This window comes from Platalea leucorodia, assembly GCF_965183815.1.
Source record: "Platalea leucorodia genome assembly, chromosome: 3".
Taxonomy (NCBI): Eukaryota; Metazoa; Chordata; class Aves; order Pelecaniformes; family Threskiornithidae; genus Platalea; species Platalea leucorodia.
Window position 1 is genome coordinate 54313436 of NC_138825.1, and position 21942 is coordinate 54335377.

The window sequence follows — 21942 nt, forward strand, 5'->3', positions numbered from 1 at the left end:
ATCCTCAAGTTTATCTAGCTCCAGTTACTGAAGTTAAGCGCTTCCACGGTGGATATTTTTGGTGTAGCTGTTCTTGTCAGGACACTGACCATGGATGCCTTATGGTCACTTCTGTGTCACTGCAAGCAGGTTTTGGAAAGGATTGATCTCCAACATCACATCAGTACTTTTTGCACAAAAATGTGATGTTGCTGAGGGCAGAGGATCAACAGTAGTATGATCTTCTCTGTGATAAAGGGGACAGTCAGAGTGCAGAGCTAAGTAAATATATTTCCAGATTGCTTTAGCAGTGGAGGGAGAACATATGGCATGACAGCGGCATGACAGGACACTTGCTGATCATATGCCAGTGCCCCATAGTTGTATGTGAAAAATGTGCTTTTTTGCAGATAGTTATCTGTTCCAGCCTGCAGATGTACGTAGACAAAAACTGCAGTTCCATTTTAGAGCAGCACGTTAATGTTTTACCAAACATAATAATACAGTACATACTTTTCTCAGAATAATTAATCACTGAATAATTACACAAATTTAAAAGCTTATTGTACTGAAGCAGACATTGTTTTAAACGGGACAGTTGCTCTGAGAAATTACAAAATTTAGCACATAATATTTACACAGGCAAAGAAGAGTCAAGTGGTAAAAAACCTCTTTATCAGTGAATAAAAAATCAAGGGAGTGAAAGCAACTGGAGCCTCAGGTGACCACTTCAGATGTTAGTATCTTCATGGCAGACATCTAAGATTGTGTGGCATGAGGGCTTACTGTTGGCAAGCTGACCCAGCTGGCATCCAGCTATGGTCCTGAGCAGTTACAAGCACTTGTGTGCATGCCAGTGACAGGAAGTTAATGATAAAGGAATGTTACAGGTTTGATCTCCAATAGTACTTACAGGTGAAATTATTTATTATTATCTAATTTCCTCTCTGGGGCTAATTCTGAGAACATTCTAATGCTACTTGTGATAGCAGTCTGTATATGAGTTTTAAGTTATGTTAGAACTAATATAAAAATCCCATTAATTTCAAACTTTGACATAAAGTGGTTTCCTTTCACTGAGAAAAATCATAGAAAAAAAGTATCTCTTCATGGCAGCTTTTGCTACTGAAGTCAAAAATTACTTCAGATTGCATTTTCCCAGGAAACAGTATAATCTTCACCTTATAAACATAAGCGATCCCTCCTACGAAAAATATAATGAGGAGGCAACTTCCTCTGTAAAGGAAAATGAAAGCTTTGAGGACCCAGGCTAGACATCTTCAAGGGACCACAATCATATTTCAGGGTTTTGCTCATATATTTTGTCTTTCCCATTTTTTTGAGATTTCGCCCATATCCCACTTTTTTGTTGGACATTGGAAAGCAAAAATATAAGTGTGGTTCATGCATCTTATGATGTCTCTGTGGAAAGCTGTACTGTATTCCTGGTTCAGTTCTCTGGCATATTTTCACCTGAGCTGAAGAACTGGGCCCCTCTGTTCACCAGCTAAGACTTAGTATAGTAAGATGAGTGAACCACCTCTTATTTACCTGTGTAAACAAGAACATACTTGTGTTGCCATCCACTTGGTCTGGTTGAACACCAAGCAAGTGCTTTAATGCATTTGAAAAAATGCGATCAATTTTGTGATTCTAGTTATTTTCTTTCTGCAAAGTTCTCTGGTTCTACCGAGGACATGGGACAAAAATGAATGAACATCAGGAAGGTAGCTATTTCTATCTGAGAAGGATGTGATTGATAGAAATCATTAGAAAAAATACTTTCATCTGAGTCTCTTAGGCCAGTTTTGCAGACCCAGAAGATTTAGAAAAGAGATGCATTCAAACCTTGTATGCTAAACAAAATTTTTCATTGAGATTTCCTAAGGTGTTAGTGTGAGAATATTTCAGATATTCTGTGCTTAATTAAGAGTGATATTAACACTTACGGTGATAAAATGTGATTAAAAAATTTTGAAGACAGGTACTCATATTAGTTAAAATATGCAGAATATGAGGAATGATAAATGCTAGACGGGATTAAAGAAACAGCTAAGTTTGTAAAAATGATCCCTGAGGGCTTGAGATGTGTCTAAGCTATTTATAACCCTTTCTTCTCCTCTTAAAAAGCAAATCTTTACTGGAAAAATAATATAATGAAATTCAGCCTGCTGTGGAGAGGTCAGTTTCAGGGACTCTTGTCCCTGCTGGCAAGTGACTCAGATGATAAATTGCCAGTACAAATCATCAGACTGATGTCTGGTAAGAACTGGAGCTGGCCTTGTTCAGTACCTTTTAATTAAAAGAAAAAAGAAATATTTTTTTATTTCTAATGGAAGAGTGCTGCAGAAGGAAGTAGACAGAGGGCATGAGGAAAAGGGGAAAATGCTCTAAAAGGCTCCTTTGCATCTCAGCCAAAACCAAGAGTCCTAATGGTAAGGAGGTTGGGGATGGGTGGCGAGAGAAGAGAATGACCCTGGTCATTCATCAGCCTGATCATTTTAACACAAGCTTCCAGGTAGCTTTCATACGGCATTTTCCAGATCTTTGCGCAACTGTTGTAACAATGATAAGGATAGACTTCACTGCCTCCTATTAGAGAAAGGTGAGGGGCACAATCTGAGATAACCTGAAAAAGGAACATTTTTAGTTCAAAGGTTTGAATTTAATTCAAGCCACTAAGTCCACAAACTTCTTGGGAAAGAGCCAAGAGTTTTGATCAGCAAAATGGCATCCATATCAAAGGAAACTGGAAACCCTCCAGAGCTACAGGGAAATTCTAGAGTCTGTTAAAACAGAAATGTTTTGTAAACATCTCAGCTTTGAGAAACTCTGGTGGTGACATAGCCAAAGATCTCTGCCAGCTTTTCTAGAGGGCTGCTCTGCTGAGGCGGCCTCCAAAGTCTACAGCCACAGGTCCTCCTGCACAGAGGCACAAGCCTGAAGATCCTAGGGACTCCAGGCAGGAAAAGTAAAAATAAAAAAGTAAAAAAAATATGTAGGACACAACACAAACAATAATGTTCCCTGTAGCTATGGAAAATTTAACATTCAGGTTGCACTTTTGAGAGTATCTCCTGCTTGTAAGGGGAGCAAAATGTCTGATTCCCCAAATCAATATTCGTTTAGACAGAAATAGTCCTGTCCTACTCAATAACAGAGAAGCAAAGGAGCTTTAGCTGGGCAAAATAATTGCAAGAATGTTCCCAACTCTTGCTCCTAATAAATAAAGAATATCTTAAACAGTTCCACCAATAAAGGACAGTGGTCTTACCTAGGCTCTGTAAAACTGAAGAAAACAATTAAACTCTCTGGGTGAAATAAGAAATTCAGGCAGCTCCTTGAGACAAGCAAATCAATAAATATTCAAGAACGTTAAAGTTCCAATGAAGTTCATATTTAATTTCACTGCTTCCCTGTTTATGCAGGCCATCTTATCTTCTGGAGTACATAACCCATTACACGAGGCCAAACCATTACTGTTTGAAGCTACAACAGCCTGTCAGTCGCTCATTAAAATTATAAAAATGAAAATAAAAATGCCATTCTTTGGTAGTGTTTCGGCCAATTTCTTCAGGCACTGGGTGATTAAAGAGCAATGCTGGGTGGGATGGTTGCTTATTTTTGCTGCTGTTTTTGTTCTCTGTCTGATTGCTGCTGTTGCTGTGTGCAGAGATGAACAGGAAGAGCTATGATGAACGTTGGCTGGTTGAGGGAATGAGTTGAGTATGCTTTTGCTTTCTCTAATTAGGCTGAGGCAACTCATTTTTTCATTACTTCATTGTTACATGGTGCGGTTAGATTCAAATCTAGTTAGTATCATTAATTTTATTTTTATTTGCTTATTTTAATTAATTATTTTATTTTGTTCTATTAATTCAAGCTTATACCCAGGAAGATAGTATTTCTCCCTCTCTTGGATGACTATATTACTTGATTTTTTTGCTGGAAGATCTCAGAAGATCTTCCATGTTAAATTTCTAACTTTTTCTTTTGTTCTGTCCTTTTTCCAATATGTCCTTTCAGTTCCATCAGTGTTTAAAAGGAGTGAGAATTCTGCCTCAAATGTGTCCATTAAGAAAGTTGTTCAATTTTACTATGATTTATTTAAAATATATAATTAATCCTTAAAGAGAACTTTAAACCCTGATTTGTCACTGTTCTTTTTAAAATATTGTGAAGATCAATCTCACATCCTTTCAAAGTCAGAACTTAAAAGTTATACCAAAGATATTCTATTTTTAAAGTAAAAGATCCTATCCAGACCAAACTGGTATTTCATCCTGTAATGAACTCAAGCTTTTGTCAAAAGCAAGATGTGAGATATTTGTAAATGGGGAAGATGTACCTGGTTTAAATGCTTAAGGGGGGACATGGGAGGGAGAAACTGAAAGAAGAAATATCTATGTCTTCAGGACAGCCTGCTACAGCAGTAGAATATAGTAAGGAGAATATGTGTGATAACAGAAATCATCTGGGAGTCCTTTGGGAGACATCAGGAGCCAGAGTGCTCTTACCAGGCCTACAAAGACTCTGGCCTGACCATGAAGACTGCAAAACGGCCAAGTGCTAGCTGATGCTGGGTAGAAATTCACAGCTACTGTCCTCTTTGAGGATCTTCAAAACTACAAAGTGTTCCCTCTTATAGACTCTCTGTGGTAAATAGTGTTTCAGCACCGGCTGGCAACTTCTATCAGCTTTCATCATTTAATAATATCCAAGTGAGGATCAGTGACTGAGACCGCTCACTAAAGAACATGAAGAAATATGTTTGAAATGAGTAGATAAAAATTCCTGCAGTGCCAAAGGGATATAAACCCCCCACGAGTGAACTGGAGAATTAAATTGTGTCTCTGTATGTATGCCTATGCAAATGTGCCTTTTACACCTCCCCCTCTGAAAGGTTTCAGAGGTCTCAGCCAATCTACACTGGCTGTTGGAGGAAAAACACTATTCCCATAGTATTTACTTGTAATGTAATGATATTGTATTGCATGATATTACTTTATATGGTATTAATATTACTTTATATGGTATTAAATGCCAATAAAATTATAGTGAGGCTTGGGAATTGAGCCAATACAGGCTCCTCTTCATAATTCCTCCTACTTCTGTTTCCAGCAGCCCTGGTATGTTCATGGTAGGCCCATGTTGGGCTACTTCTGCTCCTTTATATCCAACTCCACCCAGGGACTATCAGGATAAAAGGCAGCATCTTGCTAGAGCCTGACATCAGGCACCCAACTTGGGCATCTCTGTGAGGAGATTGGAGTTTGTGGGTTCTCCATAATCTCCATAACCTTCCACCAGGGCTAATGCTGGCTCTGCCTAGACTGAGAGGGAGAGGGAAGGATCCTCTTGTTTGGACAGGGGAACTGTCTGGGATACACTCTGGCTCACTTCTGTCTTGTAAAAGGAAGCCACAGTAGACAGTGGATGCTGGTACAGGCACATCTCTCCTCCAGCTAGTGTCCACCTGAACATTAACACTAGTGTTTGCTTGAACACTAGTGTTCAGAAGTGCAGAAGTGCTCCCAGACCAGCAATTTCACATTATTCTCAGAGCATCCAAACTAGATTCTTACTGTCACTGGCTGGGGTGGTAGGTGGAACAAATATCTATGGCAGAGGCAAAGGTTTGTAGAAAAAAAGATACAGCCTCATGACCAAAGTAGCCAAATGTCACACCAGAGAATTGGTTTCTTTCCCATCCTTGCCCATGTTCCTATGTGACACCTATGGCATAGGTGGCTTCTGATGATGTACCACTCAATTTTTCAAGTGCCCTAAGGGAGATGTCGGAGACCAGATTAAATGGAAGTGCTGATGGCTCACAAACACAATTGACTTCAGTGGGAGTGTCTTTCATACCTAGAAAGAATAAAAAAAAAAAAAAAAAAAGGCAAAAAGAAAAAAGTTCAGTGCTTGGAAAAATTAAGACTGGGCTTGAAAACTTAAAGGTCACTTTCAATAATTAGGGGAATTTAAAAACCATTTCTCTGCATTTCAGTTCCTTGGCTATGGAATGGGGTGATTCATACTGCATAGTGTCACAAGACAAACTCATTCATATTTATAAAGTACTCCAGATATTTTCATGAGAACACCACCCTGCTACCATCAGCAAATACATGTGGAAAGCCCCCACGGTGAAGTTTGCCAGCTCCCTCTAATGTAGGTGTGTGCAGAGAAAGATTACTTGCTGTTACTATAAGGTACTCTGTCAGCTCAAGAGGCCCAGGTCTGTGAGGCAGATCGAGTGTGTCCAACCTTGCTGATGACATACACAGGTGTTGATACAATGGCATGTGATAACAGTTCTGATTTTTTCCTCACAGTTCTTTTATCTGGAAAATTATGCACAAAAATATATTGCTAATGGAATTTTAACACTCTAAAAATAAATGTTTGCAAGCTATGAAGAACTAGAAGTAAAGTTTCTAATACAAGTAGAGAAAATAATTTGAAGCTGTGATTTGAATGGATTAATATTAAATATGCTGGTAAAGCAAGGTGTAGTTGGGCACTAAAAATCAACAGGCACATTGAATCATTTGAGTGTTAATTTCTTTATGGCTCCTTTACCTACCTGTAAAATGGATATGTTGCCTACTCTCACGAATGCAACATTTATTGATGATTGTGATACATTTTAAACAGCCTGTTTAAACTGCAAGAGGCATCCATCAGAAATTAATCATTTTTCTAGTCAGTCTAGACTTAACTGACGTGTGGAGAATAAGACCAGAGGCTATACCATGAATAGCAAGGTTGCACACAGATTGAGTAGCTCCTTATTCATTGAATGAGACAGGAAACAATAAAATATGATAATTTAATTAAAGCTACATCACAGTGCAAATGCACAAGGGATGAGAAGTTCTGCATAGTCTAGCTTAACTTCTGAAACTTCTCACTTTTGATTTTGCAAGCTGAATATTCCTCTAACATTATGATGACTTTTATTGTGCCTTTTTTTGTTCATGTAATTACTACTTATTGAACCTCAGTTCATGTCTTGTGCTTATCAGATTGTCCTCAATAGCAATCCCTGTGGCTTGCAGCTCCAGGAATTTCACAGCTAAAATAGTGACTCCTGAGAAAGAACAGGTATGATACTGCCCACAGCATCCCAGCTCTTCATGGGCAGGAGCAAGGTAGTAAATACTCCTGTAGGCAATTCAAGACAGTGAAATACAAGACAGTCAATGTAGCTGTACTGTAAAAACGCACTGTAGCAACAGAATTGTGTAAGTCTATCTTACTTGACAGCAGGTTTCTTTTTTAAAGAAGCTGTCAACATTAGCCAGTGATCATGCTCTCCAGTCCTGTTTTGTCTTGACTACATTGGTGAATTGATGGGCATGATCACTCACAGTAAAAAAGCAAGCAGACGAAAAACCCCCAAACTCCAAGAACAAGAGTTAGGTCACAGCCACAGCTGATGGTAAAAAGGAAGACAGGAGTAGCCTCTGTGTCTTCATCGGGTCACAAATTTATGCAAACCATGGAAATTACATAATCAGGCCCTATGGGAGTTTTTGCTTTCACTAAAGCTTAAATTTATAAAAACATATTCTTTGAGGATAGTATGTTAATATTTCTTGCCCTGAACAAAATCAGGCTGAACCAGATTGTCTGTATGTCTTAAAATATCAAATGGCTTAATGGGAAGAGGTAATATAGCTCAGTTTATTTGGGCAACGGTAAGAAGTGGAGCAGTATGAAAGAACAGAAACCATAGAAATTAGAAATAATGTGACAAGATGACAGTGGCCAGGTAGGCAGATAATAAGGAAAAAAGCAAGAAAGAGACCAAGCCATCTCATCTCTATGTTCCTTAGAGATTGCTCTGCGGTGTTGGCTTCAGAAAAAGCAGAGAAGGTAGGTGTACGAATGAGCTAACTACACAGCTGAGGTTTTCCTCCATTTTGTAAACAAGTTACCAAGAAACGCTGGTCCGAGGTTCCCAGCTGTTACAGTGGTCTGCCATAGTGGCAGACTGGCAAAAAAATTCTGCTCTCTGCTCCTGGCGTAACCACTGCATGAGAAATGATGTCAGTTTGCTGGTGTGTCATCATGCTGATGGCAGAACAACAGCCACTTGACCTTCCCCGATTGCCTTTTCTTTATGTCTTACTGCCACTTGAAGCAGGCACTCCTGCAGCACCCCTTGGGCATTAGCTTTTGTTCACAATAGTAATACTGTTGTGGATCAAGGATCTAGGGTTGAAGAGGTTTGCTGAGAAACTTCATCTCTGAGCTTTTAGATAACATTTATTTCTGTTAAATGGCTGTTGCTGTAAGAGGCAGCATTTACCATCACAAAGATATTTGACATATTATAGGACTCACCGGACTCCATATGTCTCCTTGCCACCTACTTTAAATCAAAAACCAGACTGTTTTAGAACCTGAGATCAAGAATTTCTGTTTATTTGCAGAGAATCCATGGTATATTATTTTTGTCACTGGTTAATCACCTGTCACTTTAAATCCTAGTAAAAATTAAAAAAATTGACTGCTTGTGATTGAATAGGATTTATCCACAGTGATTAATTCCTTTTAACACCTAAAGATGTGAAAAATTAAGTTACCTTTGAAACAGAAATTGAAACTTCTAAAATCCCAATAGGTCTTGTAAAAACATGATAGGAATTGAGGTAAGGTTACCAGTACTAATACTGTAGGAAGATGGTGTTCTCAAATACCTTAAGGGGACAGAGAGAGGCAAAAATACAAGAATATTTAAATATGTGTATTTCTCAGAAAGCATAGATCCCTATGAGTAGTACACGGCTCTCCACCCTGGCAACCCACTGAATATAGAATTCAGTTGCAAGTGTTGGTACTCCTACCCCTCAGTGGGACATGCTCTATCAACCCAGGGAATCAGGCTAGCACAGAGGAAAAGAAATGTGGTTTAGCACGACTGCCACAGCCTCCCCTAAGCTCCTAGCTACCTCAGGGACTCAAGCTCAGCTCAAAAGAAATTATTCTTGTTGAGAAACTTGTTCATTTTAGCAGGTGTGTCTGACTCATTACATATTGATTCCACCTCTTGTTTTCTGGTGAGACCACCCAGAGATGTCTGTTTGTTTCTTGTAAGATGCTTGTAGGGAGCCAAGGGACTGTTGTAGCACTAAAGGATGTCTCATTTGGCACATTCCTGGTTATTGGAAACTGCCTCATTCCAAGGTGATAGTTTTTTTTCTTCATTCTGGTTTTGTTTGAAATCTAATCCCTGTTCATATTCTGCCTGTGGTTTATCACATCAGAGCCGAGTGAAAGTGAACAGCAGTGCGAACTATTTTTTGTACAGTAATCATTCATAGGCACAAAACTGCCATTAAATTCCCCAAATGTATCGATTCTGACAGCAGTCCTATCAGACTTACACTGGTTCCTGGGTCTGATAGGGAACTGATTATGTTATTTCTAACTTTTTTCTGTTTAGCCATCCTACTGTGAGCAGCCTTTGCAATCCTGCTGGCAGGAATCATGTCTGTCTTGAGCTCATTTCTCACTTTGTCATGCTGTTTATCCATATCAACATCCTACAAAATTGAAGGCAGCTGAGATGTTATTTCAAAATTTAGACTTTGGAAAACTCTAGCCCAACTCTGTCTGAAATGGATCCTCATAGGCGATTCAAACTTCTCAGTGTGCTTTTGATTGATATGAAGTGGGACAAAAAGTCTACTCATGAAGAATATTGATAGGTTATGAATTCTCCAGAATGTCTTCTTCCTTATGTGTATTCTCCAGGCAGATCCAGGCTTCGTTTGGTGTTGGCAAAGAATGTCTACAACTGGATTCCCTTATAATGAAAAACAAAACTTTTTTTTTCTTCTTGGAAATATGAATGTTCTTCAGATCTATTTTTTTCCATGAGTCTTGAAGAGAAAGAAATAACCACAGGAAATTTCCTTTAAGTTCACATTCAAAACAACTTAAGAGAGGCTCATTTTCAGAAAACCATGTCACTTTCAGTTTCACCTTACACAAAAATCTGAAATGAAATTGAAGGTCCTTTTGCATCACTACCTCAAACTGGCAATTCACTGCTCACTGCTGAATGTCTTAGAATTCATCCCTTTTATCTGTTCCCAGTTGCAGCCCCTTGTATCCGAGTGCCAAGACCATGTGTCAGGATGTTACTGCCCAAAGGGACCTGTGTCGGGAGGGCTGCAGCACCTGGAGCAGAAGTAGGTACAGTCAGTCTTTAATGAGGCACAAAGTTGAGCTGCTTTATGCTAGATTAGGTTCTAGAGAAACGTTTTGCAATGGAGCAGATAGAGGCAAGGTGTGTAGCACTGTTCTCTGTCTTAGGCTCTTTTAAGAAAACTTTTTGGTGATTCTGCAAGGAGGGCAAATACCCCTAGCTCCAAATGGCTAAAGTATATACCTTAGCAAAGGGAGAATTTGCAATAGCAAAAGTTTCAATAGCAACTATAAAATATGTATGTCACTACAGTAACAATGAAATGACTGTAAGCATGAAGAAATGGCAGTCACTGAAATCATATGCCATTAGCAAGTAAATATATATTTGTTACACTATTGAACAGAGTATTAAGGAAGTAATACGTAAACAGATATTTAAAATTACAGCAGCGTGTACATATGGGACACAGGGATCCGCTTCTGAATTCAGTGTCTGAATTTTTGGCTTTAACTGTATAACTGAGAAACTCAGACTCTTCAGTAACAATGTCACTGCCCTAGCATCAGCTAGCACTTTGCTCCGTGTAATGCCACTGACTGAAAGGCTTGTATACATATTATTAACCCTACTCAAGCTTGTGGAAGGATTTGTGTGCATTGATACAAATATGATTCATGTGTTATTTGCATTATACATATATAAGTTTTCTTTTTCTCTGAAATTAATCTCCCTATCACAAAACTTCCCGTGTGTCTCAGTTTCTTCAGGATTACTTTTGCCAGAATTTTATCCACATGTGTCTCTGTCAGCAACATTATTCAGCTCTAATTCCAACCTTGCTTAAGTGCACAAGTTATTAGAGCATTCCTTATCATATAAAATAAATCACCTGAGAAGAGCACTTAGTTTCTCAAGTGCTGCTGAAAAAGTCCAATGCTATCATAGTATGTATTGTAACGTTCAGTGCAACACGGTTTCCCGTGGAGCTTCCCCTTTCACTGGCTTTTAGCTATTCCTTTCCATTCTCATTTGCCCTATGGCAACATTTAACAGATTGCTTCATAACATATAAGCTGTGCTTATGGGACACCTTCCATGGATTTTGATCCTCCTGTACTGAAAACAGTAGAAGGCAGAAGCTGGGGGCATAAACAGTCATTGAGACAAAATTTAGGAATTCTGTATTTATTTGTACCAGACAGGTAGTTATTAGTTCTGTAGGAGTCATCATTATGAAGGCTGAATAATTACTTCCCCTAGCTGCTGCTTTGTCATTTTGAAGTTAATACCTTTTCATACTCATTCCCTCTTTTGTAATATGTGAAGTCTCTTTTCTTATTATATAATTTGTGATTACAGGTTAGTTGGCAAATTTTGGATACATTTTAGGTGACTGATGTCTTTCATATTGCATTTCAGAACTTCCGAATTGACACTGAGGTTTTCATTTCCATTTATGCTACCATAATTTTTTTTGCTGCAGATGCGCTGTTTATCACCCAGTAGCTCACTGTGGCTTTGAAAAAGGCCATAACATTTATTTTTATATGCTCAGAATTGTGTTGTGTAAAAATACTTAAACAATCCTAAATATATATATGAAAATGAGAAATCTGTTATTCAGAAAGTGCTGTAATGATATCTGATCTGGTATTTCAATACAATGATTGTCTTAAAAAGAAATCTGTAGCCTGAGATGCATGCTACGTCTTACAGTAGGTTGGGATTGTGTACAGTGTATAAAGTCTAATAGGTATGTAAAATGTTTGCAGAATTATCCACCTAATCCAAGACAAAGATATGCAAATATTAAACTTCCATTGAAAAGACATTATTGGTCTAACATCCTGATTGTCAAAGCATTCCTTACAGTGGCAATTAGAACAGTGGATTTCAGTACTCCCAGTAATTAATCTTTAGACTAAACTCCTTCTCTTGGAAGTTAATTGCATGTCTTGTCTCATCTCCCAGATGAGCACAATTGTGTGAGAATATGGTAACATCTATCCCATGCTGCAAACTGCTGAGCATGCCAGGAGGCAATGCACATGATACTGATGTATATGCAGTCTGGGAGACTGACACAGTTGGTTCACCTAGAAGCAGGCTTATTTTTCATGATGTTTTAAACTGCATGGCTATACTTAAAGTATTTATGGGCATTTGCTTTCATAGAATGATGGTTAACGGAGAGGGCATGCCCCACTGCGCACAGATAAATTTCAGGTCTTAGGGCTGGTCATTATTTGCTCCATTTAGTATACAATTCTCTTTTATTACAATTATTTCTTAATTTCAAATTAGGCTACAGCTATGATCCATGAGAAAACAACTCAACCCAATTTTTTGCTGTGTCTCCTGTCATTGTGTGAGGGAGTAATGTGAAGCTATTTTTACAGAATGCTGCAAAGCTTTTGAAAGATTTTCCACCACAACAGGGATTTCATCTGCCCCTCTACTCTTAAGCCATCAAGCCACAAAATATTAATCCCTGAGAAGTTTGGCTTCGACAGTGCGTAAATACGAGAGGCTTCAGTAAAAAGGTGAGGCAAGGTTTGTAGAGAGGCAATATCTCTTATTAAACCAGATTAGGCTTTAGATCAGAAAGACCTCATTCTTATCTGCCTTTTTTTCCTGCTTATTATCAATTTGCCTAATAAAAAGCTATTTTCTCTCTATAAATCCCGTCTCATTACTTTAGTAAGAGACAGTACAAAATCATCACATAATTGGAACAGTGCTTCTCATCTGGTTTTTGTCTTAAATCCAGGACTGGTAAAATTCCTTTGTAGCTCTGAAGGGTGAAATAGTTTTCTTATCAGGGAGGAGCAGTTTATACTCCTATGTACCTCTCTCGGCTAACACTGCTCAGTGCGGAACAGAGGAGTTTGCTTAGTTGGACAGAATGAGAAGACGGGTCTGAGGTTAGTTCCAAGAAAAGCCATTTCTGTTGGTGTGGACACTTGTGCACTAGGAACTGAATAGGAGAAATAATTCAGTTCTTACCAGTTCCATGGCAGCATTTTTCTTTTGCTCAAACAGCCCTGGTCCTTTGAACTTTTCCTGCCCAGGCTTTGTTTGTAGTTTCTGTCCAAATACAGTTGCAGGTAGCCCCAGCAGACATCAACTTTTCACATAAATTATGCATAACATTTGATTGCCTCCCTGAGCTTTATTATAAGACCAACAAAACCACTGCAAACCCCCATACAAATGTTACTTTCAGTGACTTGTACCAGATTATTTTACATAATCTCTAGGCACAGATTTACCTTTTAAAAGGCTTCCATGCATAGAAATTAAGACCACCAAAAGAGCTTTTAATCAGAGAATGTCTAGTTAGGAGTCCTATAGACCTGATTAATAATTAATAAACCAGACAATTAAGAGATTGTAGTTGTAATAGAGTGGGGTGGGAAAACAAACAAACAAACAAACAAACAAACAAACAAACAAACAAACAAACAAAACCCCCCCAAAACCCCAAAACACAACAAAAAGCAACAAACCCCCAAACAACAAAAAGCCAAGCCATAAACTTTAGGGGAAGATAATCCCCTTGATTTAAAGGTATTCTAACATTAATCACAAGAGGCACAGTTGTCATAGGTTATGCAATATAAAACTGCTCTTTTTGTTTCCTTTCACTCACTGGGGAAGTGGAGCACGAAGCAGTCACTTTGGTTTCTTCATCAGCATTTTGAAATGCCTGATTGAACTGAAAAGATATGGGACACTGTCTTTTATCTACATCCTGGCATTTGTGGAGGTGCTGTGCTGGTCTGTAAGCCTTCTTAGCAATTTCTTTCCAAGTCTGTCTACAAAAATTGTACTCTGCATTTCCAAAAATGCAGTATGTACAATTTCAAGGATGGTATGAATATTTGCTGTGAATATATTTTCTACAGACTGCTTTCTGCAGGCAGTAGGGAAAATTCATCATTCGAGTACATAAGCAACGATTTTCAAACAGGAGAAGGGGACAAGGCAAGAAAATGTGAGAGGAAACAAATTTTCCTATTCATGTATGATGCAATGATTTTTCCACAAAAGAAAAACAGCTTTCTTTGACACCTAATTTTCCATTTCTGCCTTCTTTATAACATGAAAATGATTAAAAGCAAGATGAAATATTTCAAAAAATGTACATCCAGGGAAGAAATAATTCCCTGTCTCAAATGTATTAAACAACAGCTGGGAGAGTGGGAATAATTTTTATACAGGCACAACCATGCTATATGGGAAATATAAACATGCATTTCTCTTTATAGGATAAATGCTCATGTTTTCTAAAAAATTTAGGATGCCTTCAGTAGAGGGGACCATGTCTTGGAATACAGTTAACTTTGAAAAGGAATTAAGCATTATAATGGGGAAGCAATTCAACCTGAGCACTTTTCCAGTGCTGTGAAAAAGGTGAATGAGAATCTTGGCCACGTAAAGAAAAGAATAATGAATAGCAAGAGGCAGGTGGTTTTACTCTGGAAAGTGTCATTATCAGGATTGATACTCTTACACTACCTTCACCTCCTGAGCCCATACTTGAAGAGGGATTTTGAAAAATCTGAGATGGAAAATATGAAGAAAAAATGAATGATGAGCTGAACAGAGTGCCTTATCTCACAGTTGCACGAGCACATGAAGTTGGCATAAACCAGACCGCTGGCTGAAAAGGGCAAGTCTACTCTTTCCAGACTTGTAGTCTCTGCCTTGTTTCCTCCCTTGACTCTTCTCTTTCTTTCAGACCAGGTTATTTTCAGACTGATTCACCACCCAGCTGTGCAGATACCATGTAGACAGAAAAGAGAAGGCAGCTGAGAGGCGGGAGGTGGCCAGAACAGTAGGTCTGGTTGCTTATGCTGGCTTTTCACTCTCAGGGGGCTAAGGCAGGAGGGGGAAAGGGCTGCACACTTGAATTTGCTTAGTTGATCAATAAAACTGAAGCAATTTAAGTATCACCAAGTGGACACTGAGTATGAAAAGGTTCTTCAGTGTCTACAAAGAAACAGCACAGCTAAGAGCTGGTCCTTGGCTCCTGCTCAGAAATGAAGACAAGAAAAAAGAATTTAATGGTGAGGATGTTTAGAATTAGGAAAAAAAAATCAAGAAACTGCTGGATGGTCTCCTTTATGTTTTCAAATCCACAGCAATTGCTTTTCTGGAATACATAAAATACACACTCAAAGTGCCAGGTTCAATGGAGGGAGAAATGGGTGAAATGGAGTGGCTTGAGATATACGAGACAATACTAGATGATCTAAGACCCCCTTCTGGCCTTAAGCTGAGTGAACTAAGACTGTGGCAAGCTATGCAATTGTGTTTAAAAATATATGCAGAGTTGAAAAAAATCTTTATTTTCTTAGTTTACCAATGGCTGAGCATTGGTGCAAAAATAATTTGATTCTTATTTAAAATTGTTTTCAAGCTTTTTCTGAACAAAACTGAAATGAAAAGAATATGAGTAGAGCTGCTGTAAAGATACTGAAAAGATGGTGGATACTGGAGAGCCATGGGAAGGCTTTTCTGTGGATACCACAGTAACTGTGCATGGCATGTTTCAGACACTATTTGATGAAGCTGGATTTATTAGTGCTCAATGTTTTGGTGATAATTCTCTGGTCTGCTCGTCCTTGAATTCATCCACATTTTTAACATTTATTTTGTTATATCTTGGGCAGGTAGGTAGCATAAGACTACGCCAGCCCAGCCCTGAAATAGAAGGCATCTATTTGTGGAAAGAAGCAAATGCTTTTCCACAAAGGTCTCCACCCACTTCATTTTTGCTGTGTCAATATTGGTGATTTTGTGGCAAAAATACCATGTGACTTGTGTACTACTGTTTCCCACAGCACAGAAAATTGTGGGTTGTACTCAGTGTTCAATGTTATGATCAGTAAGCCCGTGGCTGGAAGGTTATTACAATTATTTGAGGCTTTAAGCTACTGCTTTTGCAGCACCGTCTAATGCAGTGGGATTTGATTTACAGCTGTCAATATATTTCCATTAGACTTATGGAAACCTGTACAGAGACTATATGGGTCTTGTAAAAGCAGCTCATGAGCTCCCAGGGGTCCCAAGAGCATAGATTGAAAACCACCAGTCTATGTGATGACGCAGCCAAGTATAAGTCAATAAAACTAACTTTGTTACAGTTTTCCTCTCTGCAATATGGGGTACCTATGCATTTTATTATTATTTGACATGTAGGAAGTCTTACTAATAAAAGGATTCTCTTAAAATCATTCACAGTTTTATCTTCTCTTTAATAAAAATAAAGCACTAACAACTTGCCAATGGCAATGATAAAAGTTTTATTAACTACTGCAGTAGTAGGAAAAATAATGGCACCAGATTTAAAGTGTGAGTCAATTACATGAGCTTTATAGCCATTTTACAAAATAAGCTGAACAATTTTGAAAGGGCAGACTTTATAATCCACTTTAAAAATCCCCCTGTACTTTTAGTGAGGGTCTGCTCTCTGAGCCTGCAGTAAACTCTGGGGCAGCCATGAGGAGTGCATCAGTCAGCCCCTACCACTGGCATCCATCTGAAAAAGCATCTGTGTCTGCATCTGTCATTTGTCCATAAACTGAAGGTGAAGGTCTTTCTCTTAAACATTATATCCTTCTGTTTTCTTGACTGGCTAGAGAGTTTTGCAACAAGGAGATGGGAACACACGTTTTTCAAAATGGGCAAACCTGTCTTCTGTGTTATTAAACATTTGTTCCTCAAATCTAAAAGGTTATCTCTGTTATCACTCAGGTTCAGCAGAGTTTTGCCACTGGCTCATGTGGAGTCAGGATGTAACATAAATGAGAATCTTTTACCTGCCTGTATGGTGTAGATATCAATTTAGTGTAACTTGGGGGTCTAGGCACTCTCTAGTCAATGAAGAGAGAGAAACAACTCCAGGAATCCATTTATCCTTTCCACGCACAAAAGATGCACCAGTCAATGCCTGGAGATGCTTTTTAACTCTCTCTTGCCTATGAAGACAGCCTGGCAACATCACCTAAATTTTATATGTTTCAAGTCACCCAAGGCGAACCCCACTTAAAACACTTGTTTGGCACAGGAGACATGGAGTAGCGCAGAGGACCTCATCAGGTCTCCAGATTGCCCCTCAGTACAAACAATGTATTGTAATAACTGCTTGCGTTTTGTGCTGTTATCTGAAGTCCTGGCACACAGAAATGAAGGTGAATGCAAATGTCCGCTAAGACTACAATGATGTGACAATGCTCATTCATTCATATACCTTCTCTACCAGTTACGGGCTTGTAACGCTGTCTGTGGCTGTATTTGCTTTTCCAGCAAGAAGAAATATGTTTGCTATCTAGACTTCATCCCCAGTACTAGGCTGTTGTTAATGAAAACACTTTTATTAATGGGAAATAAGATTAGATGAAATAAAAATTGATTTTTACCTGAAACTATATGTTAGAATTTCACAACTGGTTTTTATTTTTTGGTAATCAATTTTTCCAATTATTTTTCCATTTCTGTGCATTCTGCTCTTTGCACCTACCTCAAACTTTGCTTCAGTGAGTTTATTTTGAATTCAGATTATCAAAACTGGATGAGAATAAGGCTCATATTCTAAGTGAGAATGAAGCTTTGTAAAATACCAGCATATAGACTGGAAATTAACCAGTCAAATTAGCCAATGCAGAAGGAATGCCTACACTTGGAGAAATTTGGTAAAGTCCTAGAGCAGTGCTCAACACTTTGGGCTTATTCAAAAGAAATTACAGACATTTTTTAAACTGACTATCCACATAATTTACAAGTCTTGATACTACATGCTCTTCTGAACTGCAGAGTGCATTTGAGTCACAAGCCTCAGAGGGCTCATGTCATGTGGGACATGGGCTCAACACTGCCATTCACAGCGTGCCGTTATATTTCCAGGTATTATCACTCCCATTGGATCTTGACCATTTCTGTGTATTAAAATTGATGAAGATAGACGGTGGCTGTGCCACCAACCCTACTGCCCCAGCTCTGAGTTGACATGCAAAACATCTGCCTGTAGGTGGGAGCTGTTGTTGGAGCGTTGGGAAGGAAGGTCATACAATGAATGGACCCAACTCTGATGGAACAGCCTGAACATCAGCTCAAATCTCAGCATGCTAATGAAGCATCTATATATACCACTGACCTAATCCATGGGGATCACATAACAGCATGCTGTCACTTACACAGGATCAGGGTGCTTTTGAGATAGGTCCTTTGTCTCAGCTGAGCTAAAAGCAGTGATAGACCAGATGGATGCTTGTCTGGAATGTACATTTTAAGTTGGTGGAGTCTAAAGCTAATATAAATTGTTTGGTTGCCTTCTGATTCCCTGCTTCAGTAACTTGATTTATTGTAATAAGGAGTACAAGTATTCAAGCAGACAGAAGCTGGTAGAGCAGGGAGATGAGCCAAGCGGGGGACTTGTATCCGAGGACCATGGTACTATGCATCAGAGGGTTTGCCCATGCGTAGAGAATCACCTTTGGGCGAATAAAGCTTTAGTGAGCCTTTGTAGCAGTGGTACGAAAGAGGCAGTCTTCGTCCAAAATAAGTAATGACCTCTAACTGCTTTCTGTGGGTTCAGCTACTTGTGCTCACTGCTGTGGGCATTCAAGGCAAAAAGTGGTCTTTCTGATTTTTCTTCTTCTCAATTTTCAACTCGGAAAACATCCCTCTTTTTCTCTTTCGCTGTGCTTGATGAGCATTTGGCAAGAAAAATCCTGGAGTTGATCACATGTAATTAATGAGAGAGAAATGTCCCAGCCCAAGAGGACAGGAACACAGCCATTAGAGAGTCTCTGGTACCTGTTCATTCAGAGAAGCTTGACTGTGGCCATACTCCACTGCTATGGGAGTGAAGGAAACCAAGAAGGGCTGCTTAATGATACACACTTAGTGGCAGATGTGCCCTTCAAGATTAACATTAGAAACTCTTTAAATCAACATGTTTTAGTTCCCCCTTCATTGATTTTGTAATCTCTCTGTGAAGTCGCTGGTTCCCCTAATTGGCTGATGAAATAATTAGTTGACTCTGACATTCATTTGGACTTCTAATTAGAAACTATTCCATCAGATGCCATGTCAAAACAGGTTTCTGTCTGAGAATTTTCAGAAATCATTTTTTCCTGTGTGAATTTTTGGAGTATTATCTTTCTTTATTCAGAAAGGATTATCTAACTTTTTCTTTTTTTAACTTTCTTATGAGCAATTAACTGCTGAAGGTTTGGATTTTGTTGAATACAATTCAATATTATTTTATTTAGATTTGTGCCTAAAATACTGTAAATTGACACTTAAAACATGTGAGTCTTGTCCCAAAATAGGCAAAACAGCATTTTAAATTAAGATCTAAATACCTTTCAAAGAGCTAAGATTAATCTGCTATAAAACTATAATTTCCTTAGTAAAAATATCTCAAAAAAAAAAAAAATCTTAAAGTTTCCTCTTATTAACAATAATCTAAAAATCACCTTGGCATTTCAAAAACCAATAACGTCTTTCAGAAATAGTACTCAGAAAAAAATACCTTTTGGTGCTAAACTTTTTAAAGATCATCACCATTAATATCTGGAAAACTAGTAATACTTTTGCACACGAGCACTGAAATGTACTCCACAAAACCCAATTTATTGATGTAAATGAGCTGCATTCATTTTAGTTCTGCATAAATGTATATCCTTCTGCCTGTGGGACAGTAGAAAAATGTCACCAAAAAAGTTATTTTTAGGTAGTTTATGTGAATGAAGTTGCATGCACAAGAGTGGAAAGTGAAGCATCTCTGAAATAATTCTTATGCAAGCGATCTACTTCCCAACTGGAGCATGGGGAGAGCAATGCATTTTACTGTTTTACTGCTCACGGGAAGTTTTTCCTCAGGAGGACTCTGAAGGCAATACTGGTTGCTCATGAACCATAGAGAGTGACAAGTTAATTGTATCACTAAAAATATAGGAGTCTAGGCTCTTCAGAGCTTTGTAAACTTTGTATCTGGCTGAAGTTATGCTCCTAAACTAATCTTATCACGGAATATAACACTATGGTTTTTCTAATAATGCAGCAGTGAAAGAAAATTACTTCAGGTAGCCTGCCTAACACATTTGGTTAATGGTCATAACAGCAGGAAAAGATGCCTGATCTGTATATTTCAGCACATTTTGCCAAGATGTGTGGAGTAAGTAAATATACCTTCAACAGTATGAACAATACTAGAAAAAATACAGAAAGCATATATACATAATTTTCTATATTATACTGTTTGGGGCTACTAAGAAATCAAAATGTGATAACACAGGATGATCCTCTCACAGGGACACAGTCTTTCAAACAGCTACTCTTGTGATACCATTTCTTTGCAAACCCATTTCACGCATGGGAAAATCCTTCATGGAGATTGTTTTTGTCCCCTAGGAAACAGAACTGTATGATAGTGGGGTAGAAATGAAAATCCTATATTTTTCATGGGCTTCTGTTCCTACCTGATGTGTGTGTATGCGAGAAGGAGAGAGAGAAAGAAACAATACTTGAAATGAAGCTGTTGTGGAAAGACTGAAAGATACTTTATGATGCTACTTTACTTATTTTTCTGCCCTCTGTTTCTAGTTCTTTTGCATTCATCTGTCCTCCTTCACTTCTGCCCTGATCTGACTTTTATACCCTGGCTTTTTAAGGCATTGGTTTTATCTTTACTGTGGGCTTATGACCCATGAGTGGTATAAGCCATTGCCTGCTTGGTTGGCATATATTTTGGCTTTGTCTGGCCATGAAAGAGAGCCAGATCTCACCACCGTGGTGGAGGTTTGCTCTGCAGAGTGCTCCAGAATGGCTTTTCTGCTCTCTCTGAAGCTCTGGGATGAAGCACTACGATCCAGGGAGTTCTGTTCTGGGCAGGATCCAAATCTGTAGCTAATCTACTGTTAGTTTTTATCCCTGGTTATTTTGATACCTGGTACCAACAGCTGCTGAGTTGGGGCTTTGGGAGGGGGAAATGGTTGGTTTGTTTGTTTGTTGTAGTATTACTCTAGCCTGTCAATGCACCCAAGGAATTTTTCCAATTACTACTTTTTTTTTTTTCCCCAGCCCTCCAGTAGGTAATTCTGTAAGTTTGCATTGTAGACCTTGCATGTGCTGGAAACAAGCTCAAGTTGGTTTTTCATGATTAAAAGCTTGTGTAGACAGAGCACTGCTGCCTCTTTCTCTCGCTCAGGATACACTTAATATGTGATTTCATCTTTCGTGTTTGTGCACTTATCTTTCTTCATTAACCTTTTTTTTCCCCCTGGCTGAATCATGTGGTTGTCTGATGCATAAGACTGATACTTAGATTCCTCCTACAATTCGTGTCCTTACTTCAGGTACCTGCAATCATTACATGATTTTTCTTCATTAGAGGGGCCTGTGTGAGTATAGGTCTCTCTCTCACTTGAGCAGATATGGTAAGCTCACTTGATCTTTTTTCACTAATGTCTCTGTCTCAAGGATAACTGTGAAGCAGTTGGTCTGTCTTTATTACTGTCTCTCTCCTCAGTGCCCAGCACCTGAATACTCTAACTTCACTGGACTGCACTTTTTTTTTTGTAATTCAGCCTGGGTACAGGTATCATCTCCTGGGCACAGCTGGATTGAACCATAACAGCTGGAGATGTGAGAATTTCAAGCTGTCCAACATCACCTCCTGGAGGCTGCACCATACAAGACGCATGTTCTGCACCATTGCTGTCTGCAGCCTGACATATGAAGCTGGCTCCAGACGAGGGCTGGATTGGCTTGAACACACTAAC